The sequence below is a fragment of the Canis lupus genome, chromosome 9 (genome assembly GCF_048164855.1).
Source record: "Canis lupus baileyi chromosome 9, mCanLup2.hap1, whole genome shotgun sequence".
Classification (NCBI taxonomy): Eukaryota; Metazoa; Chordata; class Mammalia; order Carnivora; family Canidae; genus Canis; species Canis lupus.
In genome coordinates this window covers 35,696,148-35,720,887 of record NC_132846.1, presented here as the reverse complement: position 1 = coordinate 35,720,887, position 24,740 = coordinate 35,696,148, and the positions used below count along the sequence as shown (strand labels likewise).

Sequence of the window (24,740 nt, the reverse complement as noted above, 5' to 3'; positions counted from 1 at the left end):
CCAGCAAGCTCTGTCACAGCACTATTAAATGTGTAATTTAGCTCTTGCTTCTCAGTTGTAATTTCCCCCTTTTATACTCTGCTCTGTGATGATGGAGATGGGACCCTGCAAACTCCAATCTGCTTTGCCAGAGAATTCTAGAGAGAGACTAGAAGAACTTTCTATTATCCAGCTCTACTTCTACTTGATATTGGCAGTTCTTTCCAGGAGCAGCTTGCCATTTGCCAGAACTCACAGACCAGCGTCCTCTCTCCTCACTTCATGGTACACCAGCGCCAGGCTGGCACCCCTACCATGGACTGAACTGTGTCTACTCAAAGCTCATATGTTAATGCCCTAACTCCCAATGTGACAGCATTAGAGACCAGGCTTTTAGGAGATAATTAAGGTTAAGTAAGGTCATAAGAGTAGGGTCTGAATCCCAATTCTCTCTCCCTACTAGCGGGGCACTCAGGAATGGCCATGTGAGCACAGCAAGCAGGTGGCCATCAGCCAGCCAGAAAGAGAGATCTCATTAGAAACCAACTATGTCAGTGCCTGGGTGGCTCAGTTGGTTAAGCAACTGCCTTTGGCTCAGGTCATGATCTCAGGTCCTGGGATCAAACCTCACATTGTCAGGCTCCCTGCTTAGTGGGGATCCTGCTTCTCCTTCTCCCTCTGCCCCTCTGGACTCACACTATCTCTCACAATCTTTCTCTCAAAGAAATAAACAAAACCTTAAAAAAGAAAAAAAGAAAAAAGAAAAAGAAAAGAAACTGACTATGCTGGCACCTTGATCCTGGATGTCCAGAACCAAGCAAATAAATTTCTGTTGTTTAAGTCTCCCAGTTTGTGGTATTTTTTCTAAGGCAGCCCAAGCCGACTAACATGGCTCCCTCCTCAGAAGCCTGTTTTCAGAACTACAGGGCCCATTCTCCAATGCCTTCCTTTGCTCCTCCAGAACTGGGTGGGGGCAGGGCAGTAGCTATTTTCAGTAGTTGCCACCTTTTTGATCATTTCTGTCCTATTTTTGCCTTTTAAGTTCTTCAATGTCTAGTCAAGTCTTCATATTAATTTTTTTCACCTGTTAAAATAAGTGGCTATGGTTTCTGACTCTTGACTGAACCTTGACTGATACAATATGAACAGCTCCAGGTCACTCCCAGCCATGGCTACACACACCTAGACGTGCCAGTGGCACTTTTCCCAACCTTCATTTGCCCCAGACACATCTCTACCAAACCCCATCTGCCACTTCATACTTTTGCTTACCTTTGCCTCACAGTGGTCTTCGATCTAGATTCTTTCTCCCTTTGCCCAGCTGGATGATGTAGCTGGGTTTTGGTTCTCTTCCTCTATAAAACACAAATTCTGATATTCTTGCCTAAGAACTGAGTTGCACTGCTTTCCTAAGTCCCATGTTTTCCTGGATGGGATAAGGGTCATAATCTAAAATTATACACCCAAACCAGCTCCCTTTATCAAGCTGTTTTTTTTTTTTTTTCAAAGTTTTAGAACTTTCTACTTTTATAGCCTGCCAAGTTCTTCCAACAGTTCCAATCTGTTCTCCTGATGGAGGGAATCCCTTGGAGAAGGTAGGACACTTAATGTAAGAAAACTAATTAATTAGTAAGGCAGGTATTTTATGTTGGGAGTAGCCTGAAATAATTGTGTACTTAGCTATGCAATTAAAGAATAATTTCCAGGCAATACATCATCTTCACACATTTTCAGGTTGCTTTCATATTCAAGATTTCTTTTCTGCCTCATCTTTTCAATGCTTTATTTATTTATTTATTTATTTTTAAGATTTTTAGCTTATTTATTTATTTGACAAAAAGATGGAGAGAGCCAGAGAGCGCAAGCAGGGGGAATGGCAGGGGGAGAAGCAACCTCCCCACTGAGCAGGGAGCTTGACTCGGAGCTCAATCCCAGGACCCTGAGACCATGACCTGAGCTGAAGGCAGAGGCTTAACCAACTGAGCCACCCAGGCGCCCTTCAATGCTATATTTAGATTGAACGTGTGTCCATGTATTGGAGGCCATGGAACAATAAAAAGTTTTTGGAGAGTTTATCTTTCCTTCCACAGTACTATTCCATTACCTCTGCTTCTCTTCTTAGGCTATCTGGTTTATTTTAACAGACTTTTCTTTCCTATCACTATAAATCCCACAATCACTAAAAAATGCTAGGGAATAAATAGACTCTTTCAAGACTCCTTCAAAGTGCCCTCTTATCAGGTTATCTTGTATAAGATAATAACATTTTAGGCCCGATTCATGTCATGAATCTTGTCTGCCTGAAGAATACTTCTTGTAAACATGTTTTTATAGCCTTAGGCATGGGTGAAGTGGGAGGCTGAAGAACTAGTCACTGATTTAAATTTTCTTGCTTTCTCTGTGGCTGAAAAAAAAGAAAACTCTCATCTATGTGGCAACAGAAAGAGCTAGATTGCAATATGCAGACATTTTCAAAATATCTAGAAAGCCTCAGGACTGATGATGATCACACTGATTCAATACAGTGATCATTGTAGCCTCTGCCAATGTCTGTTTTTCTGTGTTCCTAGAGAACACTGACATCCATACCCATGGGGGTTATATTTTTCAAACCAAAGAACAAAATACACTATCAAATCAGTGTGAATTTCCTAATTTATACAAATGAGGGTGATAGAGAAATAACATTGGACACGACTGTCTCAAGAAATTCTATTATGGCTGCAATTTCCTTAACAAATGGGCAAAACACACCAGGCAAATCAATAAAGGCTTTGCAGAAGGTTTGTTTTACTTTAAACACATGAGTTAGCACACTTTTTCTGTAAGCGGCCCTAAAGCAAATACCTAAAGCTTTGTGGACTGCATTGGTCTCTGTGTTTGTTTGTTTGTTTATTATTATTTTTATTATTGTTTTCATTTCACTTCATTTCATTTCATTTCATTTCATTTCATTTCATTTCATTTCATTTCATATTTCATTTGAGAGAGAGAGCATGAGCACACAAGCAGGGGTAGGAGCAGAGCGAGAGGGATAAGCAGACTCCAAGCTGAGTAGAGAGCCCAATGCTAAGGCACAATTTCACAATCCTAAGATCATGACCTGAGCAGAAATCAAGAGGTGGATGCTCAACAAATAGAGCCACCTAGGCACCCCAACGGCTTCTGTTTTAACTAGTAAATTTGGCTATTATAGCACAAAAGCAGTCACAGGTAGTGTGTAAATGAACCAGTTTATTCTGTGTTCAATTAACACTTGCTTTTATAAAAACAAGCAGGGGGCCCTTTTGGCCCATGGATCACGGTTTTGCCATCCCCTGTTCTAGGATATCCAAGAATATACTTTTCTCTTTACATAAAAGAAAGCCACCAAAAAACTATGCCACCAAAAAAAACTATGTTCTGTTTTCCCAATATTCTGCATAATTACCTACACATGTTATACCTGTAAAAACTAAAATGTAGTCCTTTTTCTTTCAGCTTCCTGAATTGAGGCAACAAATTTTTATGCCCATAGAGAAAGGAATTTACTGCCATTTTGTCATTTTGTATTTGCTAGTGTTGTATATCAAGGCAAGACATTATAACTAAAGGGATATCATTTATGGGCAAGGCCTGGGTTCTGACTTAACCTTCCAAAAGGGTAAGTGTAAGAGCATTCCAGGCCATTACAAACCAAATAACCCAACAAGGACAGGTGAAGGCTTAATGCCTCTAATGGTACTCAGGATAATCAATCAGCCAAGACAAATAGAGAAGACTGTCAATGTTATGTTGATGAACTAGTGGGTGGTTAAAGGGAAAAAAAGGAGTGGGTTAAAGGAATATTTAAAAGTGCAACAAAGGATGAAATTCTTTCTAGACCCTTGAGGCAAAGGTTCAAGTTCAGGGTTGAGGTTAATGGGGTTCACAGAGAAGAGGCTTCATCTACTAGATCATAATGATCCAGTCTTATGGGATATTTTTTGTTGTTGTTAAATCACCACCTTTTAAACACCTAACCATAAAATAATCGTGGTTGAAGTCCTTGGAGTGGGAAAAATAATATTAATAGCTAATATTTGAGTGTTTGCTCTTGTTTTACATGTTATCATATTTAGTATTTATTAGTATACCCAATTTATAGGTGAGGAAACAGGCTCAAAACGGTTAAGTAATTTGTTCAAGGACACATGGATATGAAGAAACAGGATGAGAATTTGTAAATGGGTCTGACTTAGAATCCCATATTTTCAATCTCTACATTATCCTATCTTCTCTCCTCACTTCTTGTTGATGGTTAAATCTTCGGGTCACCAAAGATTCTGAAAGTTATTTTTAAATAGATGGTAAACTAAGTTCTAATGTTCATGTTTCAAAGACACCCAAGATCAAACTCTGCACCTACTGAGTTGCTTAAAATTCTGTTACTGAGAGGAGGGTATCTTAAACTTGGACATTTTTATCCTGGGCCAGAAAAAGAAAGGAAAGAGATGGCAAAGGAAGAGTTTAGCAAGTTGAATATTTAATTAATTTCATTAAATATTTAATGTAATCAATTTGTTCCCATAAAAGTTTGGACAAAATATTATAGGGCCAGCACATTGATGAAATTAGAATAGAAAAATGCCAGGTTACATAAGGTACTTGATGGTAGTAACAGAATTCAGTCAGACACATAATGAACAATTTGAAAATGAATATATATGTTTGCATATGTATATATAAATTTTTAAAGAGTATTCCCTTTATTATACCCAGCTAGTCTCTGGAAGGAGCATTCATCTTCCTAATAAGGCATTATTTCTTCCTTTCTGCTACCTAATACATGTCTTACAAGTCCTAGTTACAAATTAAAAATTAATATGCTGTTTGTATCACCCCATTCTCTGAGATGGTTTTCATCTCTGACATATATCCTGCTTCTTCTTTTTTATCATAGAATTTGACATATTGGGGGATCCCTGGATGGCTCAGCGGTTTAGTGCTTGCCTTCGGCCCAGGGTGTGGTCCTGGAGTCCGGGATCGAATCCCACATCGGGCTCCCTGCATGGAGCCTGCTTCTCCCTCTGCCTGTGTCTCTGCCTCTCTGCCTCTCTCTCTGTGTGTCTCTCATAAATAAATAAATAAAATCTTTAAAAAAAAAAAAGAATTTGACATATTTATGTAAAACTGAGCCTAAAGCCCAGTGCTGTTTTCCTAACTTGTCTTTACTATTTTATCCCATAGGTTTGGTTAATGACAGCCACCCTCTTCCTCCCCAAATGTCCTCCCTCTCTCACAAGTTATAGAACTTGAGAGCACGATTTCTTGCATACTAATTTAAATGATAAGGCGTTTATTTATCTGTTTGTTTGTTTGATTTTTTGGTTAAAGAAAGGTAAATGAAGGAAGTCTGGGGTAAAATAGCTCCCTCTGGGATCTTAGCTTCAGCTGTTTCTCCTTGTTTTAATAAAGTCACTTCTGGAGCACCTGGGTGACTCAGTCAGTTAGGCATCTGCCTTTGGCTCAGGTCATGATTCCCAGGACCCTGGGATGGAGCCCTGTATTGGGCTCTCTGCTCGGTGGGGAGTCTGCTCCTTGCCTCTGCCTCTGCCTCTGCCCTCTGCTCAAGTGCATGCTATTTCTTTCTTTCTTTCTCTCTCTCTCTCAAATAAATAAATAATAAATAAAATCACTTTGGATTCTAAATATTTTGTCTCCAGAAAACCATCCAGAACTGAGGTGATTTCAAAATATTAGGCATATTCTAGGACCCAATACCCCAAGGAGTTAAACTGTCTACAGATCATTTAGACCACCCACCTGTAATAGATGCACGGTCTGTCTAAATTCCACAAAAATGCAAAAGCCTGCCTCTTGCTATCTCTCCAAATTGTGCCCAGGAGGCTTTGCTCCCCTTTAGAACTGCTGAGCTAGACAAGAATTTTACTCCTCTGGCCCAGTGTCACTTGCAGGTGGGAGGGAAAGGGAAATTAAGACACAAATTCCATTCCTAGTGAATAAATGTTGAACCCAGGAGACCAGTTTATCTAAAACTGGGGAAGAGAATTTTGGGCTTCACATACTTATGCACTGTGTTTCCATTCAAATGATTCTTTCTTTTTTCCCCCCAATACATCAGTTCCCATAAAAAGCATTTTCTTTTAATAGCCTAATCAAACATGAAAAAAGAAAACTTCCATGTTGAAATTACTTTCGGATCTTACTTATGGGTCATGCAAACCAAACACTTATATTTCTTGTATTCAAATCCAGTTTTTAATGAAAAATTGATCCCCCATCTTATTCACAAAATGACTTTTGGTTGTGTCCAAAAGAGCCAATACACTCTTAAAAATCTGGCACTCCTAGTGTCATTTAAAAGAACACAGGCAGGGATCCCTGGGTGGTGCAGCAGTTTAGCGCCTGCCTTTGGCCCAGGGCGCGATCCTGGAGACCCGGGATCGAATCCCACGTCGGGCTCCCGGTGCAGGGAGCCTGCTTTTCCCTCTGCCTATGTCTCTGCCTCTCTCTCTCTGTGTGTGTGACTATCATAAAAAAAAAAAAAAAAAAAAAAAAAAAAAAAGAACAGAGGCAGTGAAAGTATGGTGGGCAGAATTGTAAGCATAGCCCCTAAATACTCACTTTTGTATGATTCCCCTTTCTGTGGATATGATGGTATATCACTCCTGTGATTATGCTACACTGCATGGCAAATGGAATTTTAAGGATATAGTTAAGGTTTGACCTTAAAATAGAGATCACTTAGGTGAACTAGGGCTAATTACAAAATCCCTGGAAAAGCAAGGAATTTTCTCTGGCTGGTGACACAAGTCAGAGAGATCCCCACTTAAGAATGAGTGGACAGGAGTGCCTGGGTGGTTCACTCTGTTAAGTGTCTGCCTTCGGCTCAGGTCATGGTCCTGGGGTCCTGGGATTGAGCCCCACAGGGGCTAAACAGGGAATCTGCTTCTCTCTCTCTCTCCCTCCGCCCTTCCCCCCTGTTCATGCTCACTCTCTCTCACACTTTCTGTGTCTCTCTCTCAAATGAAAAAAGAACGACTGGACATACCACTGCTCATGAAGATGGAGGGACCAAATGATGAAAAATGAGTGCAACCTCTAGAATATGACAATGGTCTCCAGATGGCAGCAAGCACTGAACTGGAGTCTTAAATAGCCTGGATTGAGCTTGAGAGTTAATTCTTCTCCTAAGCCTCCAGATAAGAACCCAGCCAAACCTCACAAGGCCTTCTGACCTACAAAACAGTGAGATAATAAATGAGTGTTTAAGCCAGTAAGTTTGTGGCAATTTGTTTTGCCGCAATAGAAAACTAACATGGAAGGAGATGAAGGGGATCTTTATGGGAGATGAAGATTCCCAGAGGCATTCCAAGTAATAAGTGCATCCCTGGAACAAGCATCCCCCTTACAAGGGGAGGAGATGCCGAGAGCTGGGAATAATGTTCATTCTGAGGTAATTCTTAATATGTTATTTTATAGCCATGTTCCATCTGCTGTTTTTGAATCTGTCCTCAGAATCCACTCCTCCAGTCCAAACCCACTCTAGGAGGAGGACAAAGAGACTGAGAAGCCTCCCTGACCAGGCCAGCAACATATGGTAGCAGCAAAATGGGCACATTTGTCCCTTCCTGCCCCACATGTGTCCTTCCTTCTGCCTTTCATGAGATAAAGGCTACTAGACTGTTCTTTCTTGGATAACCATTCTAGCCACACCATTGGTTAGTCTCGACTGGCTCCTCCAGCCCCACTAGACATGCTGCCTAACCCTCTGTTAGTTGATGGACCCATTTTCCCTGCTGCCCAAGGAGGTGGAAACCAGGATGGTCCAGAGAGGTCCTTACTGGACTCCATGGAAAGGGTGTTACTGGTCTTCCCAGGGGAAGCTGAGATCCATGACCAGGGATCCAGTAATAGAACAACAGTAGAAGCTATAATCAGTAGCCAGAAAGCAGAAGTAAGCCAAATAGACAGTCACAGGACATGGTAGGTGAAAAGTAAATGTACAGACTGGCCCAATTTAATTTTGTTGGGAAGAATCATACTGGGTTGAGTCATTTTAAAAGATGAAATATGGGGCACCAGTGGCTCAGTGTTGAACATCTACCTTGGCTCAGGTCCTGATCCGAAGTCCTGGGATCGAGTCCTGCATCGAGCTCCCTGCTGGGAGCCTGCTTCTCCCTCTGCCTGTGTCTCTGCCTCTCTTCCTGTGTCTCTCATGAATAAATAAATAAAAATGTTTACAAAAAATCAAAATAAAAGATGAAATACATGCCTATTGGACCCAGCACTGTGCTCCCCTTTATCACTTTGGAATCTCATGTACTTGAATTTCAGCACTTTCAGCCTTACCATGTTGGCATCTCTGTTGCACTGACACTGTCACATTCTCTCTTCATCTCAAAACCTCTCTTAGGTTTCCTGACACCAGCCTTTCCTGTTTTTCTTACTATATCTCTGGTTTCTTTTTCTCTTTTTGAGATGGTCTGCCTCTACTCACCCTTAAAATTGGTGTTCCACAGTGCCCCGGACCTTGACCAGTTTCTCACTCTCTCCATTCATCCTAGGTTGTTATTTCATTCACTCCTATGGTTTGGTTTCAACACTCACAGATCTGATGACTCCTAAATGTCTATCCTGAACCCATTCCTGTCTTGAGCTCTAGAAATTTACATATAATCATCTCCTGGACCTTGCAAGTTAGATTTTCTATTGGTACCTCTAATTCAACATGTCAGATCCCCAAACTATGTTCTTCTTCCTTCTCCTTTATCTGGGATCTAGCATCATGCTGCAATTGCTAATTAGAAGTCTATCTGTTCTGGGGGTCAGATTTTCATTCTCACACCCTGAGACCCAAATTACTTAGGTAATAAATACTTAACGTTTGATAAAGAACAGTCAAACCAGTTATTCTTTGGCTTTAAGTGAAAGAAATAGAGACAGCAAGAAAAGAAAGACCAGTTTTACAACATCAATAGCTCATAGGAATGTAGGTGAGAAGTGTTTCTCTGATCAAATCTATATGCCAATAGGAACAGACCTCTCTAGGGGAAGCTGCCTTAGACAAGACACAGTCTGACATAGACTGGATAATCTTCTAAAATTTCTCTCAACTGAGTCATAGGAGCTCATGCTTCTCCCTAACCTGTAAAAGTTTGGTCCTTTGATGATTCAAAGCCAGGATCCTGGTAATTTTCTTACCTGAGGCCAACTCCCTAATAGCTTTAGCTTCCCAGCAAGATGCCAGGATTTCCTGGAGCAAATAGCCCACAGTCAGGGCTTCCCCCAGTCCACTTGTGCTTATTTCTATTTTTTCACACAAGCCAGGAAGATCATTCACACACACCTCTTGTTACTATTCCGTTTAATTATAATATAATCCTACATATGCAAACATGAAAACAGCAATCATGTTTTATTCCAAGTTCTAATTGCATGTAGCAATCATGTGCTTTCACTAAATTATTTCCATCAAGCGTACATAGCACCATTATCTCCAGCATGCCAAAAGGCCCACCTGCAGCCTCCCACCCCCATCAGAAAAGCCAATTTGAGTTTCACATACTTGCTCTGATGTTTCATATAGTTGTCCTTCCCCCACACCCACTCCCTACATTTCTATATGCTGAACCTGTGTGAGTTCAGGTCCACTGTTCAATTTTCCTTCTCACTAGCATCAGAGACCCGAGATATTGTCTGTTCACCACTCCCCTCTTGCTTTTGTGCATAGGGATGCTGTCAGCTGGGCTTTATCCTTAACCATTTCTTATTCTTCTGATTCTAACATGTTCATCTCTTTTCCATAGGCATCCTTATTACTTTTTTTCTTGAATAATACCTTAAGCTAATCTTATTAGCATCAACAAAAAATCTTTCTTATTCTTTAAATCTCACCCCCACCCAAAATAAAGAATAAAAAAGAGAGAAGAATGTCCTTTCCCTACGTTCTTTCTGAGACTCATTTCTCACTCTAGGAATTGTGCGTTCTTTGCTTTATTCTCTCGCAACTCCTTTTCTACATTACATCATTGGAAACGAGCCTAGAAATTAGGCAAGTCATGTACATAAAAATGAAGGCTAGAGAAAGAAAACATGAGATAGTGAGGTGGTGAATTACTAAGCACTGGGGTTAGCAAGTGTTTGAATTTTTGTTTCTGCTCTTCAAAGTTTTTGCTGTTGGGTACATTCCAAGCTAGGCCTCAAGTCATTACCAGAACAGGTCATCTCAGTAGGTTTTTCTTTTACTTTTTTCCAAAGATGTTATCAATCAAGCTTTCCCAAAGGCTCACGGGCTATTAGCAAAGCAAAAGGGAGCCTCAGTGTCTCAGACACAGGATTACCATCTGCTACAGGAAGCAGGGCTGAAACCAGGAGGATTTGGCCTTGCACTGTGTCTCTATGTTTGAGAAAAAGCCTGAGAGAGCTCTGAGGACCTGAAAAGAACTAGCATGACATGACTATTTGAAAAAGAAATCCTGGAGCATTCCAGAGACATGAAGACAAGCTCAGCACTATGCAGCCAAAGGAGATCACTCCTTAGGGACTGGTTTGTGGAATTGAGAGAAATGACTTTTAAGAAGTGGCTGTCTGAGTGAGAACAATTAGGGACTTTCTTTATATTTTAGGGCTGAGCTGCATGCTCACTAGTCTTAAATGCAAAGGTTGAATATAAAATGAAACAACAACAAAAAAATGAATACATTTTCCAACTGTCTGCATGTGGCCAGCTGCCAATCTGCCTAGCCTGAGTGGTGATTCTTGCCCTAAAGTTAGCAGAGACATGGGTTGCATGTTCCTGTTGTTTTTCATTAGTGTTACATTTTTAGCCATTTTAGTTGTGAAAGGCTTTGAGGTTTAACAGGAAAGACAACAAATTGTGGTCAGAGTTTAGGATTATAAATTTACTTCTACTATTCACCTGAGGCAAAAAAAGTACACAGTTTCTCTTAGCCTTGGTTTCCTGATTCATAAATTGAAAAAATAATTATTCTGCTTCAAGGCTGTCTTCTAACTGTTATTCAGGTCCTGATTTAAATGTTACCTCCTCAGAGTGATATCCTATCTGAAACATCTCCCTCCCTCCAACCACATGGCCACTTTCTGTCACATCATCCAGTTCCAGTTCTTTCCTCAAACTCTGCTTTTAAATTGATTTGTTGCCCATCTCCCCTAATGAAAGTATAAAGACTAAGAGGGTAAGGACCTTTATCTTTGTTGATTCCTTCCACAAATACTGTTTAGCAGTGTCTGGGTGCCAGACGCTGTTCAGTGCACTGGGGATGCATCAGTAAAGTCAGGAGATTAAGAGTGTCTTCTAGCAGAGAAATCAGGCCTTGAACAAATGAGCAAATAATTTACAACAGGTTCAGTGGTAAGAGGTGTTTTGAAGAAGGATAACATTTTTAAAGGAATAAAGTAGGCCAGTGTGGGGGTATAATTTACACAGGGTGATCAGGGAAGGCCTGAGGAGATGACATTTTAACAGAGACCTGCGGGAAGAGCAAGATGTGCAGTTACCTGGAGCCAGTGTATTCCAGGAAGTAGGAGCCGTTAAGGGCAAGGACCTTGAGTGGTGTTTCCAAAAATAGCAACGGCAGTATGGCTGGAGATGAGTGAGCCAAGGCCCAATGGGGGGAGATGGAAAGGGAGCCCTGCTCATGGAAGCATACGTGACTTATGGTAAGGGCTTTTGATTTTATTCTGAATGTGATGGGAAGATGGGCTAGTTTGGGCTGAAAGAGTAACTTCTGTTTTCTTTGACTCACTATGCCAGCTGTGTGGAGAAGAGATTGAAAAAAGTATTTTTTTTTTTTAATTTATGAGATTTATTTCTTTATTTTAGAGTGGAGAGGTAGGGGGCAGAGGAAGAGATTTTCAAGCAAACTCCCTGCTGAGGGCAGAGCCCAAGGTCAGGCTCCACTTGGGCTCAAAGTGGGGATCGAAGCAGGGCTTGATTTCATGACCCTGAGATCATGACCCCAGCTGAAACCAACTGACCCACCTAGGTACCCCTTGAAGAAGGTCTTAATGGAAGCAGTGTGACTATGGAAGTTATTTATAGTAATGATCTAGATAAGAAATAAAGGTTTTTTGAGTGGGTGGCAGCAAGGGTGGTAGTGGGAAGGGCTTCAATTCCACATGTATCTTAGAGGTAGAAGCTACAGGATTTCCTGACACATGGGGCAAGCAGGGGAGTAGGGAGAGAGAAGAATCAAGAGCATCTTCCAGGTTTTGGGGGTGCCTGGCTGGCTCAGCCAGTATAGCATACAACCCTTGATCTAGGACTTGAGAGTTCAAGCCCCATATCAGGCATAGAGACTACTAAAAAAAAAAGAATGTCCCCCAGATTTTGGCCTGAATAATTGAAACAGAGAGCTGGAGAGCTTAGGGGAGGAGAGGATTAATATGAGAAGCACAGAGGCAACAGTGACTTTGGATTTGAGATATTAGTTAATTTTGAGATACATATTAGAAGCCCAAGTAGAAATATTGAATCAGTTAGATACACTAACTCAGAAATTTGAGGGAAGCTATAAAGACTGGAGATGTAAATTTGGATAACATCAGCTAACAGATAAAATTTGAACTGTACATCACTGTACCATTGGTACCCAACACAGTATGGACACTCAATAAATATTTGTCCAATGAATGAATGAATGAGGATCAAATAAGATTATGGGTATGAAAGTGTTTTTCAAAATGTAAGTGCCTCTGCAAATAAAAGGTTATACACAATATTATAGTACCATTATCTTACAAACAGAAAACCTTTGAAAGAGCGATAAAGATTTAGCAAAAGCACAACTAGAAATCTTGCTTCTAACAGAAACAAACTCCAGATGGCTTCTTTCCTCCTCCCCTTTTTGATATTTAAAGTTGATACTGTCTAATACTGTAATTAAGGGCAGTAAAGCACCATAAAAAACTGAATGCTAGTGAAATATAGCAATGTTTTTTTCCTAATCATGGCTCTTCAAATTGTCAAAAAGATTTTCATAGCAATTTTTCAAACTGTTTCAGAAGGAGTACTTTTTCAAAAAGTAACTCTACAGCTAGATGGATTTTGTATGGACTTTCCCACCCCAGATCATGCTATAACTCTAAATTCAACTGGAATTATTTTGCATTAAATAAAAAATAGCTCTGACTTTCTTCTGTTTGTCTTTTAAGTCACAGCCTGATATTCTCATTAAAAAAAGTTACTTGATGGGATGCTTGGGTGGCTCAGTCAGTTAAGCATCTAACTCTTGACTTCAGCTCAGGTCATGATCACAGGTTTCTGAGACAGAGCCCCTAATAGGCACTGTGCTCTCTCCCTCTCCTTCTGCTTCCTCTGCCCCCACTCCTGTGCACATGCTCTCTCTGTCTCTAAAATAAAATAAAATAGGTCTTTCAAAAAAGACAAAAAAACAACTTGATGAATTTTATTGGGAAAACTATTGCTTTCGGACTTAATCTATGATCCAGTAAAATTCTCTGGACTTTTTTAAGCATGTGAAGGAAATTAGAAATTGCAAGTTATAGTCCCTCTACAGATTATAGAAATATAACAAAGGTAAAGGTTTTCTGCCTATGAGAGCTAAGCATTGTGATATGAAGACAAAGTCTCCTGGACCAAGAGAGGAGATAGTTAAGTAGATGGATGGATGAGTGAAGGGATGGATGGAGAGAAGTGAGAGTTGAGAGAGAGAGAAAGAGGAACAGGAAGACATGGGAGAGTGAAAGGGAAAATGAGACATTCTGACTTTTAATAAGGGACCATAACAATTCAACAGGGCAAGGATAGTCTTCTTAACAACTGACTGGTACAATCAATATCCCTATTGGAAAAATAAACCTGAGGCTTACTTCACATGATTTGCAAAAATTAATTTGAAATAAATCATAGATATAAACGTAATGACTAAATCTATAAAATGTACAGGATGAAACATAGAAGAAAAAATTTTTGACTTTTATTTAGGCATCGTTCTTATGATACAAAAAGCATGAATCATAAAAAGAAAAAAAAATCATATATTAAACTATCAATTTTAAATAGTTTTCTCTGAAAAGCACTAGCCAGATATTGGAAAATCATGCAAAAGACTGGGAGAAAGTATTTGCTAAAGAAACATCTGATAAAAGACCTTCTACTTGGAATATATAAACAAATCTTACAATTCAAAAATTTATTTAAAATTTTAATAGGCAAAGATTTGAACACATTCTTCAGATGATATGAGAATGACAATTAAGTGTATGAGAAGATGTTCAACATCATTAGTCATTAGAGAAATCAAGTTAAAATCACAATGAAATAATACTCCATACGTAATAGCATGTCTCAAATTTTAAAAAAACAAAACTGACAGTGACATCTACTTTTTAACCATGAAGAAATAAAAGGAATCATACTGGAAACTGATGAATAGAAAAACTGTGGCAGGTTCATTCATATACACCTACATATTACCCAGCTATAACTACTGACACAAGCCAGAACATAGATGAATCCTAAAAACATTATGCTTAAAGAAGTTAAACAAAAAGATTCTTTTCTGCTTAATTCATTTATATGTTGTTATTTTTTAAAAGACAAAACTATTGTAACATAAATAGGTCAGTAGTTACCAGGACCTGGGAGTGGTAGAAGAAAAACAGATTGCAAAGAGGCAAGTGAGAACATATTGGGGTGACAAAAATGTTCTATATCTTCATTGTGATAATGGCTACATGTCTGTGTAAATTTGTCTCAACTCATAGAATTGTACACTTAAAAATTGGTAAATTTTATTGTATGTAATTACATCTCTATAAAGATAATTCATTTGATGAGATTAAAACATGTTAGACCATCAACAAGAAAAGATCGGCCAACTAGAAGGCAAATCAATAGAATTTATCCAAAGCAAAACACAAAGAGAGAATAAAGTGTTAAGAAATGAATAGAACCTCAGTGACTTTTGGGTGAGTAACAAGTGGTCTGACACAAGTGTACTTAGAGCCTCAGAAGGAGAGGAAATAGTGAATAAGAAAAAAAAGAAAAAGAAATAGTGAATAAGGCAGAAAAAAATATTTGAGTAAGTATTGGTAAAAAATATTCCAAATTTAATTAAAAATACCAATCAACAGATGTAATCAGCTTAGTGAACTTTGAGAAGATAAATACAAAGAAAACCAAAACAAGGCACATCATAAGCTGCTGAAGCCCCAAAATAAAAGCAGCCAGAGGAAAAAAAGACATATGACATACTTATTTAGAATGACTACCAACTTATTGGAAACAATGTAAACCCAAAAGAATAAAACTTTCAAGTGCTTAAAGAAAAACCAGTCAAACTAGAATTATATGTGCAATGGAGATATTCTTCAGAAACTAGCACAAAATAAGGACATATCCAGATAAAGGAAAGCTGAGAGAATATGGTCCCAGGAGACTCACACCCATAAGAACTGCTCAAAGAAGTTATTCAAGGTGAGTGAATGTGACACCAGATTTACAGGAAGGAAGATAACACACCAAAAATAGTAAATATGTGGTTAAATATAAAGACTACTTTTAATTAAATTCTTTAAAAGATAATTGACTACAAAAAGCATGTCACATTATAACAATGTAACAAATATAGACATTAAATGTACAATACCAATATCACAAAAATGAGATAGAAGGTAATGAAATAAGGGTGAATATTGTAATCCCTAGAGCAACCACTAAAACAAATAAGAATACAAAAGTTGTAGTTCAAAATCCAGTAGAGGTGCTAGACTACTATAATAAATAATATTTTGTTAATTCATGATAAGGCAGGAAAAAAGGAATAAAGGAAGAACAAAAGGGACAAACAGAAAACCATATACTCAACCATATCTATCATTTATATTAAATGTAAATAGACTAAACACACAGGTTAAAGACAGAATTTATCTTATTGGATTAAAAAAAAAACCAAATACATGTTAGTTTCAAATGATGCACTTTCAATATAAAGACACAGATAAACCCTTAGTAAGAAAAAATTGAGGAAGTATACATTTTTAATATCAGGAACAAAAAAAGAGACATCTCTACTGACCTTGCTGGTATTAAAATGACCAAGCCACTTAAGTTCATATTTCAGCCTTACAGCCTAATATTGTGTCCCAAATGGCCACATATTCATCAAGATGATGACCAGTAGTTAGTTACCAGAAGCCATGAATTGTGCTAAAGAGTTCAGGTATATTCTTTTAATTAGTCTTTTCATAATCCTGCACTGTAGACATATTTTTATTAATATTTTATAGATGAGAAAAATCAAAGCTGGTAAAGAGTAATTGACTTGCCCAAGGTCACACAGCTTGTGAATAGCAGAACCACCTCCTTACTAAACTCACGTTTTGTGAATATATTCCTGACCTCATAACTATCTCATTAGAATGTGTTTAAATGTATATATTATATTTTAAAGGAAGAACAGGTTTTGTTTTTGTTTTGTTTTGTTTTGTTTTTTTGAAACAATCTTATAGCCTGAAGGTCTTGAAGGAAGAATGAAAAAGCTACTCACTGAATTGCTGCCACTGTCACCATGGAAACCTGAAAAGAGATTACATACACATCAATTTTACAACTCTATCTTTTAATAAGTGCAGAACATAACCACAGGCTGCTGACTCCTCATGGAAAACTCCCTGAAAAAATCCATCTAATCAAAAATCTCCACAGCTTTTCTAATACAAAAATCCCAATTCACACAGTAAACTGAACTTTGCCAGATTGAGTGGATAATGAGTCTCTTTTCCTAAACTGTTGTCCATTCTCTGTCTGTTGAGAAGTGAACCAAGACAAAAAACAAAAGCAAAATGAAAATAATACTGAAAAGCAAGAACAAAGGGCTACAGTGCGTTAGATACTTATTTCCTAAGAGCCAGACCAAGAGGTTCTGGAGAGAGGACTATGGGTACTGATTTAAAGCCACAGTAAATATCACTAAGACAAATAGGCAAAGGTAAATTAGTCTTTGACAATGGAGTCAGCAGCTTCCACCTAAATCAAAATAAACATTCCTTGGCAGTGCAGACTTACCTCTGTTGACTATTTCTGTGATGTTCTGGTATAGACATGGTTAACTCAAAGTCAATTGTCATAGTAAGATGAAATTCTGAAATTCAATAAAGCATATATCTATTCACAAAGAAAGAGTGGTGTTTTTGTTTATCTAAATTTAGGTTCTTAATATGCCTCGTCAAAAGCTGATTTGAAAAGTCATTAAAGGAAACTGAAGAAGAATTGTAGAAAGAAAGAAAAGTAAGACATGGTTTGCCAATTTTTTTTAATAACATTTGACTCTGGCTCAGCCGGCAGAAATGATTTAGAAAATATGTTAACTACAGTTTAGTTTGGTTGCAAATGGCAGAAGCCCGAGAGTAACACGGGCTTGAAAAATATAGAATTTGATTTCTTTCTTATTTAAAACTCTGCATAGATCATCTAAGGCTGATATGGCAGCCCCACAATCGTCAGAGACCCAGTCACCTCCCCCGCCCCAGTCTAGTTTATTGTCCGACCATTCTCAGCATGTGACTTCCAACCGGTGCTCCAAGATGGTTATTGGAATGACAGACCACACATTCACAAGAGAGCCCACAGAGAGGAGAAAGGAATGAAGAAGGATGCTCCCTTTGCTTCTAAGGACACTGTTCTCTAGTGTCATACACTTCCACTTATACCACATTGGCCATGCCAGATATGAATGTGTCTACCCCTATGTGCTATAGACAAGCAGGACCTCACATGTCCTATAAAAATAGCCAAAGGAAGAGGAAGAGTTGCTCCCTGCATCTGCAACTCAAGGGAACCACCAGAGTCAGGTTTGCTTATTTCAGTTGTCAGATATTATTTCAAGACACAATTGTTACCCATACTGTATTTGTCAGGCTTTGTGTAAGATTCTGGAAATAAGAAAGACAATAGAGATACATAAACCATTTCAACGCAACGTGTAAGGAATTTCATAAAAGTAAAAAAGCAGCTAGCTATTACATTGCGAGGAGACTTTTCAAGGAAAATTTCACAGAGGAAATGCCATATAAGATAAGTCTTTCAAAAATATGACTTTGCCAAGTATATTGGTAGAAGAGAGCTGGGATGGGGTGGGGAGATAAGAGTTGGAGAGTGTTGGAAAGTGGAGAAGGCTTTCCAGGCAGAAGGAGGAACAGATGCAAATGTGACAAAATATGGGAAAGTATGGCTTGCTAGGGAGCTCGAGGCAGTTCCACAGGAGTTGGAAAGGGGATGAGGATGTAGGAAAGAAGCCAGGGAAGAGTGGTAGATGAGACAAATGAGACAGGTTGGAGAGCTCATGCATCATTCTGTGCTCAGTAGGCAGCACTGGAGATGTCTAGGAATTAGGGGATCACAATGAGTTTGTGTTTTGAATAATAACTCTGGAGGGTATGTGGATATGTGGAAGTCTAATGGAAGAAAGGCATAACTGAAAGCTGAAAACATGTTCATCTATCAAGTATTTACTGAATGTCAAGTTGGCTGTAGGCAGACAACAAATATGGGAACCCTCAAGGACCCACAGCAGAGGAAGGGACATGAACTGGTGTCAATAGTACTCTGCAAAATGTGTATGATCACATGAACTTAAAGGATGATCTGGGAGGACAGTAAAGAAAGTGCCTAACTCTGCTGGGATAGAAGCAGAAAATTACAGAAAAAAGTGAGCTTCAGTTTATAAAGATTGAATAGAATTTTGACAGGTAGTCAAGGACTGCAAAGGGCATTCTTGGCAGAGAATCTGGTACCTACAAATATAAAGAGGCATGAGGAAAAACTATAAGTAGTTCACTGTAGGGGTTTAGGATGCAAGTGTGGGTGGAGGGGTGGAAAATTCGGCCCATATCAAGATGGAGACAGCTAGAGAGTCACATGATCAGACGTGGTAAGAGACTGCAGCAAATGTCTAGTTAGGAGGAGAGGGGGAGATGAGAGCCTGATCTAAAATGGGTGGAGAGAGAAGTCACCAAGCTGGAGATGTCCCCTTTGTTCCCTGGATACACTCCATGCCCTCCTCCCTGCTCCATTGCCCAGGAAGCTGAATTTCATGGGTTGCATCAGTCAGCTCTCTTATCTTCTGACTTCCAACTGAGTTTGGCCAATGGGGAACAACAGAAGAACATTAACAGGAAGAACTTGAAAGAATGAGGTCAGGTTCCCTGCCTGGGGAGTTACCCAGGGCTGAAATCCTGCTTCTAGTCAGTGTTCCCATCTCCACAGAGCTCTCATGCTTTTCTTCTCTGTCCCAAAGCTCTGGCTTTCTTTTGTTTTCTTTGTCTCCAGAATCATTCCTTGCCCTTCCCCGCTTGGGCATGGGAGTAATAACAACAACCCACTACCTCCAGGGTGTTACACTATCCCTGTGGCTTCCCTACACTACACCCTTTGTGAATGGTCCCTTTATTAAATTCTCAAATTATGTACTAAGTGTGCCAACTGTTTCCTGCCAGGATCCTGACTAATATAATTAGTAAACACCACCCTCACTTAAATCTTTTTTTTCACGACTCTTGTGACTTTTCTGTGAAATCTGGAGCACCCAGTTTTTTAGGGGGATGTTCGAACCCTCAAGATGGTTCATGGCTCTCCCAGTACTTTTCATTAATTTAGTATGTCAAAGATCACAGACTGGTAGGTCCAGATAAATTCAGGTGAACGAAACTAAATTCATACTATCAACCAGTTCACAAATTGGGGAGGGGGGGTATAATTAACAGTAAAACCTAGTAGACTAATCTCTAGCATACTTCCTTAGCATGATACAGTTTAAGCAAATAGTCCAGACTGAATGAAAATCATTTCCATGGGAATACATTGGTCAAAGGGTACAAACTTCCAGTTACAAGATTAATAAATTCTGCCATCTGATATATGGCATGGTGAATACAGCTGGTAATACTGTATTGTATACTCAAATGCTGCTGAAGAGTAAATCTTAAATGTCCTCACCACAAAAAAGAAATGGTAGTCATGTGATGGGATGGAGGTGTTAGCTAGTGCTAGGGTGATAATTATTTTGTTACATATATTGGTATGTCACATCAACATTTTGTACATCTTATACAATGTTATATGTCAGCTATATCTCAATAAAACTGGGGTTAATAAAACTAGGGTTAAAAAAAACCCCATAGTTTAAAGATAGAGAAATGAAGTCACATGGAGGTGCTAGAACTTGTGCAAGACCACAGAGCTGGCCCATATAGGAGGCAAGATTTGAACTCCAAGCCATTCAAAAACAGTAGAAATAAAATAAAATAAATAAAATAAAATAAACAGTAGCAAACCATTGTTTGTTCCACCCCATCTCTCTCCCATGCTAGAACTGCATACCTCAGAAGCTGTTCATCAACATCTGGTAAAAACAACTTTAAAAAAAATCATTATTTTAAATTCTTAATTCCAGGGACAGAGAATCTGATTGTCTATCTAAATTAGGCATTCAGTTCTGATCCAGTCAGGATGGCTTGCAGTATAAGCAGGAGGCCTGTAAATTCCACACTCTGTGGGGAAAGAAGTTTCCAGAGAAAGGGTACTGGTATAAGATGAGCAGACATCCCTAAAAGTATCTATTACATTAGATCATAGCCCTGGTTATTCTTTTTTTTTTTTTTTTTTTTTTTTAAAGGAGGAGGGGCAAAGAGAGAAGGAGAGAGAGAATCTTAAGCAGATTCCATGCTCAGGTGACCTGACATGGGGCTCATCTAACAACCCTGAGATCATAACCTGAGCCAAAATCAAGAGTCTGATGCTTAACCGGCTGAACCACTCAGGCGTCCCAGTCTTTCTTTAAATGAATAATTTCATAAGGCAGATTGTGATGTACCAAGAAAGACTTATTTAAAGTCCATCTTGTCTTAAGGCATTTTAGTGCCTTTTTTTTGAAGAGAAGGAACAATAGCATATTTACAATTCAATTATATTTCTATTATTCTACTTCTAGTCAAATTAGACATTCCTTAGTTCCACAATGATTTCTCAGGGGGGAGGGGTGTTGTCACACCTGCCACACAGCTGGGTCCAAGGACTGCCTGCATGCTCCCAGCATGCTCTGGGGTTAGTTTCCATGCCAACCAGTCTAGGAGTGTTTCCACCCTATCTACCCGCTCCAGGACAGACATTAACAGAATAGGCATATATGAGAAAGAGTAAGAGACAGGTTGAATAAATGTATGCAATTATTTTTATAGCACTGCAGTCCTAAATTATTCCTTATGCTAGTCCCCTTTATAACACAAGATAATTGGAGACAGATTACGGTGTCTTTCCCGCTAAGTGCTTAGAGCTTTTTCAAATATGCTATCACATTATCTTCACAGCATCCCTAAGAGATAAGAAAGGTCTTATTTTGCAGGTTGGGAAACTAAGGTACAGAATGGTATAATGATCATTTTACACGTTCAGGATGAAGTATATTAGCCTTAGGATGGAATTCAAGAAACCTACCTGTAAAATCTGCATTTTCACTATTCTTTTTTTTGTTCTCCTATCTCCATCAGCTTTAAGCTCCAGAGAAAATCAAACTCAACACAATTTTTTTTATCAAATCTCATCCTCATTATAGTTTGTGTAAACTGTACATATATAAGTGGTAGAGGAGGTTAACTGGGGAGGACAACTGAGTAAACTATTAAAAAGGCAGGTGAACACAAAGATTGGGGAACAGGAAAGCAAATATATCTTTCACTTAAATTAAAATATTTCACCTAAATTTTCCTTCAAAGAAAGGAAACAACCACTCAGCTTTGGAATCACAGGAGGTTAATCCATTGGCATGAGGCATATGTGTAACTCAAGCAAACAATATGACATCAAATATGCCCAAGACTAACAAGAGACATCTCAGATAGTGAGAGAAAAACTCAAGAAGATATGCCTTCTCCCCAACTCCCAAAATGAGCTAAAAAGACCCCACTTTTACCTTTTCTGGGATTCTGCCTTTGGTCTCCACTGTCTCAGGGAGAGGAGACCAGGAGCACATCATAGGAAAGGATAAGAATCACCTTTGTAAGCTGGAAGCTGAGGACACACGAAACCCTATGATGTCCAGAGAGACACTAACTAACTAACTCCGTTGTTTGAAAGATCCTGAGATTCATTTCACCTCATTAGTCCACATGAAAAACTACAACCAAAAAAGACAACACTCTAGCCAGTGAATGCAGAAGTACCAGAATGTAATTCCATGGCCCTGATGTTTCTCCAAAGCAATAACCAATCACCTCAAAAGTCAACTGCCAGTGACATGGTAGTGTCAAGGTGCTTTATGAACCCAGAGCTTTGGGCAGCCCGGGTGGCCCAGCGGTTTAGCGCCACCTTCAGTACAGGGCGTGATCCTGGAGACCCGGGATTGAGTCCCTCGTTGGGCTCCCTGTATGGAGCCTGCTTCTTCCTCTGCCTCTCTCTCTCTCTCTCTCTCTCTCTGAATAAATAAATAAAATAAAAAAAAATGAACCCAGAGCTTTGGTACCCAGTATACTTATTCCAGATTCATGTATGCATATACACATACATACACACATTTACATTTGTTTCTTTCCTCTCTTATTTCTTTTTATGCAATGGAAGATGTATTAAATCATAGTATATAAGTATTGTTAACTTTAAATCATAGTATTTAAGTTATAGGATATCAAGGGGAAAAGTACATATCACTCAAGGTCTTTATCTCCTTTTCTGTGAAAGGGATTAGCAAATCCTTGGTTGTATACAGGATAGTTGTATCATGGTAGGTAGAATTATGACCTTGTCAATGTTTTTAGTTGGAGATTTAGTATTGTTTAAGGAGTTGTGTATAAGTACCAAGTTGATGTGGGGTGGATGTGATGGTTAATTTTATGTGTCAACTTGACAGGTTAACCATTATTTCTGAGTGTGTTTATGAGAGTGTTTCCAGCAGGGATTAGCATTTGAGTTGGTTGACTAAGTAAAGAAAATTGCCCTCCCTGATGTAGGTGGACATCACCAGCCCCTTGAAATCCATATGAGGGAGTATTGATCTCCCCTGACTTCTCAGATCCAGGAAGTATTAACTCACTCACATCACTTTACCCTATGTCTGGTATCTTCTTCGCGGAGTGGAATATCAGCCTAGGACTATCTTCTTTGTCCCTCTCCTGAGCATCATCTCTGTGATATCCATTGCCTAATTGCCTTGGAGCAACAAGCTCCAGTGGGACTCCCTACCCCGTTCCATCCCCAGGAAGAGGAGCAGAGCTCTGGAATAAAGCTTAAGAGATTCAAATCCTGGCTAATGGTGAACATTCTGTTGACCAATAATAAGTGAACATAGCAATGTTACTTCTCCTCTCTGACACTTAGTGTTTCTGCCTATAAACTATGATTATTAACAATACCAACCTCATAAGGACATTGTGAGGATTAAATGAGATAATCCACATAAAATTTCAGTCTAGTGGCTAGAAATAGTCAGCACTCAGTAACTGCTAGCTACTTATTAAAACAACTTTCCAGAAATCTGTCTCAATGAGGAGCTGTGCCTTTGCTCATCAAAAAGGCCTTTCTGCTGTACTCAAAGAGGGTAAACACAAAAGAAAGCATGGAAAACTAAGGACTAGAAAATAGTGAGGCTGTGTAAGTGGCCAATCAGGAGGAGCCAATTAAATAGTTGCCCGAAGCATGTATAAAGGGTCTCTCTGGACAGAATGGAGTATAATGTGTATAAGCAGTTAAATGGGCACATTTTAAGCCTCTTAGGGCAAATCCAAGAAGGGACATATTAAGTATATTCATAAAAATAGACAGACTTTGGAAAATATACTTAATTAAATGAAAGATTTGCATTGGAAACTAGTCTTTCCCCAAGCTCATTAGAATGGCAAGTCAATGATCCCTTAACAAATTTAGAAAGTTGCTTTTATACGGTGGGAAGATTAGGAGACTAAAAAAAAAAAAAATCAATACACTAGAAGTAAATCTGTGCCATGTCCAGACCTCAAACAGAACTCATACATTTTAGGTGGCAAAAAAGTAGACCCTAGAGGAGAATTCAAGAGACACAAGTGATATGCTTAAAGTATTCCAAATTTATTTGCAAAGAAAGATTTATTCTTTGCTGTGTTCAGTATATTGCCTGGAGCAAGAATAATCTCTTCCTCACGTCTCAGGTTCACACTGGCTTTCTTTTTTACGTGCTGCCCTTCATTTGCCACACAAAGATATTTCGAATCTGTCATAAACACAGACACTCCCCGAGCAGTATAATGATAAACTAGCTGTTACAAAGAGCTTAGAAACCAGACAGAGTGTTCCTACATATCTAACCCAAGTTATTTTCTGTGGCTTAACATATTTTCAATAGCAGTTCACCACATGCTTAACTCTAACATAGAATTCCTTTCACCAGCGATGGAAAAAAATAATCAAAGAGACTATTGCTTCTGGAAGTTCTTGTACATGACTCCAGAGGAATTATACTTTCCTTCACTCCAACATGCTTTATGAGGTTGCCCCAACGTGGCTGCACTAAACCCCCAAAATGTATGACTCTGTATGCACCACAGCCGTAGAGGTTGGAAGAGTCCCAAGAGTCTCAGAAAGACAAGAAAGAATGCTTTAAAGCCCTGAGACCATTAATTATCCTGCAGAGCACCTAAACAGGCAAACACTTCCCCTCCATGGTCTGCATGATTCCAGTCTCTTTCAAAGTACAGTCATCCCCCCTATCCATGGGAGATACATTCTAAGACCCCCATGAATGCCTGAAACTTTGGATAATACCATACAC

The 24,740-nt window shown here is 39.0% G+C and overlaps 1 long non-coding RNA gene across 15 annotated transcripts in view; it reads right to left on the bottom strand.

Annotated features, from left to right (window-relative positions):
• LOC140640033 (uncharacterized) overlaps positions 1 to 22,410 on the bottom strand; it is a 170,006-nt gene extending 147,596 nt beyond the window's left edge. For 8 of the 15 annotated variants that reach the window (XR_012036701.1, XR_012036688.1, XR_012036686.1 and 5 more), the window contains exons 1-2: positions 17,015 to 17,092; positions 16,497 to 16,525 (exon numbers count right to left, since the gene is read on the bottom strand). This is a non-coding gene — a long non-coding RNA (uncharacterized lncRNA). Of the gene's footprint in view, positions 1 to 1,251; positions 1,431 to 16,496; positions 16,526 to 17,014; positions 17,093 to 22,215 lie in introns of those variants that run through there. The other 7 variants (XR_012036689.1, XR_012036690.1, XR_012036695.1 and 4 more) reach the window with 3 other exon arrangements.
• Between the last annotated feature and the right edge of the window lie 2,330 nt (positions 22,411 to 24,740).